The sequence below is a fragment of the Oratosquilla oratoria genome, chromosome 23 (genome assembly GCF_046742065.1).
Source record: "Oratosquilla oratoria isolate Oo_2021 chromosome 23, ASM4674206v1, whole genome shotgun sequence".
In the NCBI taxonomy this organism is placed as follows: domain Eukaryota; kingdom Metazoa; phylum Arthropoda; class Malacostraca; order Stomatopoda; family Squillidae; genus Oratosquilla; species Oratosquilla oratoria.
Genome location: NC_134799.1, coordinates 29,829,280 through 29,834,025, shown reverse-complemented (window position 1 = coordinate 29,834,025; position 4,746 = coordinate 29,829,280).

Below are 4,746 nucleotides of genomic sequence, written 5' to 3'. Positions count from 1 at the left end.
AGAAATAAGCAGAATAACATCAGGTAAAATGTAACCCTGTGACCGTGACCTAATGTCGCCCTACCATAATTAGTGGACGCATTGACCCTTGCAACTGTGACCTGATGTCGCCCCACCATCATGAGTGTATTGACATTGACCTTCGCCTTCCAGAGGGTAATTGTCCGCTACCCTAATTCAAACTGTCCTTGTTCCTTTTTCCATGTATATGTAATCTATGCATTTCTATTACTATGTACTTTTTGCACTGAAGATGCAATATACGAAAGCGCTCTGCTTCGTTAGTTTCTTTTTCCAAGTGGTCTATTTTGCATATGTATATATATATGTATATGTATATGTATATGTATATATGTATGTATGTATATATATATTTATATATAATGTATATATGTATATATATATACATATATATGCATATATTTATATATATACAATATGTATTTATATTCACATATATATACGTATATATATATGTATATATATACATATACATATACATGTATATATATATATATATATATATATATATATGTATATATATATATATATATATATTTATAAAAAATATGTTATATATGAATCACAATGGCAAAAGCCTACAAGACTGTGAGAATAAACACCTTGTGATATCGAAACCTTTATTTGTAATACGTTTCGCTTGTTTCAGCTTGTTACATGCCTCTGTTCTGCTCAATGGTTTTGAAGCTTTGAAGCGGTCGCCATTCAAAGCTTCAAAACCATTGAGCAGAACAGAGGCATGTTTAACATCGCCCCTCCTATCATCCATCTGTTACCAGCATTAAATAAATGTTGAAATGTCCCCCTTAGTCCACTTTAACAAACTGTCCGAAATGTCCTCCTTTGTCTCCACCAAGTCCCACCCGTCCCCCTCCTCCCTCCCCCTCCACCTACCACCCACCCTCTCTGATAACCTCTCCCAGTTCCTTCCCTGTTGACTTATATGTGCTCAGAGTATGTGTCATGTCTGTACTTGAAAAAGCTGTAACAAGCGAAACGTAGTACCCATAAAGGTTTCGATCTCACAAGGTGTTTATTCTCACATGTATATATATATACATATGTATATAAATATACATACATATATATATATATATATATATATACATATACATACATATATATATATATATACACATATATATACATATATATATGTATATACATATATATGTATATATATATATATATACATATATATATATAAACATACACACGCACACACACACACACACACACACACACACACACACACACACACATATATATATATATATATATATATACATATATATATATATATATATATGTATGTATATATATATACATATATATATATACATATATATATGTATATATATATTTATGTATATATATACATATATATTTATATATGTATATATATATATATATATATATATATATATATATCCAAACGTCTCCTATTCCCCCTACAGCCTCCTCCGCGATATTCTACTAAACCAGCCCGAATCATAAGTTTCTCCAACGCCTTACCTTTCTACCCCGACCTAGCAATATCTGCTGCCCCTATGTCCCCTATCCAATAAATCCTCCTCCTTTTACCCCTCCTTCTATTCCTCTTCCTCTTTTTCCTCTTCCTTCTCTTCTTACTCCTCCTTCTCCTCTTTCTCCTCCTCCTTTGTTTACGTTTCTTCCTCCTCTTCTTACTTTGCTTCCCACTCTTCGTTTTCTTTGTCTTTTTACTCCTCCTCTTCCTCTTCTTACTCCTAAACCTCATCCACCTTCTCTTCTTCCTCCTTCTTTAACTTCCTCTCCTCTTCTATCTTTTCTTTATTTTTTCTTGTTTTTTTCATCTCTCCTTTTTTCATTTTCTTATCTTTTACCTCTTCCCGTTCTTCTTCTTCCCTTTGGTTTTGTCTTTCCTCTTCCTCTTTTCTCATCCTCTTTCAATTCTTTTTCCTCTTTCTCTTAATCTTTTTTTGTTCCTCTTTTTCCTTTTCCTTTTCCTCTTTCTCTTCTTCTTTCTTTTCCTATTCCTCTTTTTTTTTATTTATTTTCAGTTTGCAAATTGAGGTCAGGATACCAATCACATTACATTCCCTTTTGCATACATTTTTTAGTTAGAATGTGACGATTTTGCTGCCTGTTTTTCTAATTTCCTTTAAACCATTGAGTCACTTTGGCACATTTGTGGATTTTGTTCTTGATAATGCCAGACAATTCCATTCGATATCAGAAGATCTCTAGTCCAAGAGGTTAAAGAAGTATCTGGACTGGAACCATCTTAATTAGCTTCCTGTGGAGAATGGAATCATCTTTAACACATGCAGTGATTCTGTTCTTCTCTTTCCTTTTCTCCTTGTCTTCATTCTTTCACTCCTATAACCATCACCGTCTCTTCTTTCTTCTTAGAATTATTCTTTCCTCCCTCACTATGTCTCGGTGTCAGCACCGTCATCATTACCGTTGTTACTACCGTTATAGTTGGCAGTACTCTCGTCAGAACCGTCGTGCGCCTTCCACCACCATTACCACCACAGCTTCTCCTCCTCCTCCTCCTCCTCCTCCTCCTCCTCCTCCTCCTCCTCCTCTCCTCCTCCTCCCCCTCCTCCTCATCCCTTTCTACTCTTCCATCTTTTCTAGCACCAGTCCTTCTACCACTACCTCATTCTCCATCTCTTTCTCCTCCTCTACTCGTACCTTCTCAAGAACAAGCATTACCACTATCTTTACATACAGTTCCACCGACACCTCCAGCTCTACCTCCGCCTCCACCTCCTCCTCAACGTTCACCTCCACCTTCATCTCGATCTCTACGAATACCCTATCACCGTACCCTTCACCCGCATCTCCACCATCCCCTCTTCGTATACACACGATCTTCATTTTCCGCCTGGATCACCTCTGCTGTCTTTGGGCGCATTCTGGTGTCATTTTTACTCAGCTCTTCCTCTCCAACTTCTCATTCCCCTTTCACCCCCTTAACATTTACACCCTTCCTTTCCCTACCCTCCCCCTCTCCCCGTCTTTTACTTCGTCTCCCTCTCCCTCTTCTTCCCTCTCCTCTTCTCCTCTTACTTTCTCCCAATTCGCTAATCTGCTTATTATTAATATTATCCCCCGCTTGGGTTCATTCCCCCTTCTTTTCAATTACTTCCCCTTTTTTGTCTGTCTTTGCATTCCATTAATTTTATATCCTGTTCCCCCACTGTCTTCCCCTTCCCCTCTTCTTTCTCCCTCTCCTTTCCCCCTTACCACAGAAAAGTAAGTAAATAGACAAATGAGTGAAACGAATAGGTACATAAGGGATAAATAAGAAAATGAGTAAGTGATGAAATAATAAGTAGATAACAAATAAGAACATGTAAACAAATTAAATAAATGAATGAACAGATGAATGAATGCATAAATTAATACATAGATATGATAGTAAATATATAAATACATAGATAACAAGCAATTAACCTCCCCTCTCCTCTCCCCTTCTCCCTGCTTTATTCCTTCATTATTCTGCTTATTTCCTTCACGCCACTGAACGCTAATGCGGTCATCTTTCGTTCACATTCCATTTTCGTTCGTCAGTTTCTTCCCACAGATCCGCTTCACCTAATCCCGCTGAAGAAGTAAGAATATTTCCCTTCCACTCCACCTCCATCTCTCACTCCCTTTTTATTCGTTTCTCCTCCCCATCTTTCCCGTATCCTCTAGCGCCAAATCATGCTCTTCTTCCCAACTTTTTTTTTCCACTTCTCCAACTCGCAACCTGTCTCATCTTTCACACTGCTACTTGCTAAGGGGTCCGTATATGATAATTAGTTACTGACACTAACAATATTGTCAATACTTTTAGCAGTGACTATTAATACTGTTTGTTACAATTTTGCAAGGAAAACTTATTACACCTCTCAGCCTAACAAACAAACAAACAGTTTTACCTTACCAAGAAAACTTAACTATTGTTCCCAAATTACTCAAGAATTTTGATATCAACGTAGCCTTCAGAACCAATAACACAATCAAACAATACCTAATTACTAATTCAAAAATTTTCCAAAAAGGCTTTGTGTACAAAATTCCTTGCAAAATATGTGATAAATTCTATATCGGCCAAACGGCAAAAGATCTTTCTGTACAACAAACTGAAAAGCAAACAAGAATTAGAGAAACTACGACAAGGAGTCGAATACACAGAGGAAATAGAAATGGCAGAAATTATGAATAAGCATTTTAAATCGGTGTTTACAAGGGAGAACATACAACCTAGAGATATCGAATGGGAGGAGAGAGTTCCCCCTATGAAAGAGATAGAAGTATCAAGAAATAAAATAATGAAACACTTGAGTAATCTCGATGTCAGAAAATCGCATGGACCTGATGAAATGGCAAACTGGATTTTGAAAGAATGCAGGAATGAACTAACAGACAAAATACATAGCCTAATAAATAGTTCATTGAAAGAAGGAAAAGTTCCAGAAGATTGGAAAAGAGCAAATATAGTACCTATATATAAAGGGGGAAACAAGGAAGACCCTACTAACTATAGACCGGTCTCTCTTACAAGTACGATAGCTAAAATCTGTGAAAGAATGATCCAATCTAGATGGGTAAAGCATTTGGAAAAAGACAACGTACCAAATCCAAAACAATTTGGATTTAGACAAGGACGATCATGCGTCACAAGCCTAATGTGTTTATTCAAGACTAATAGATGTAATACAAGGAAGAGATGGATTGGCTGATTGT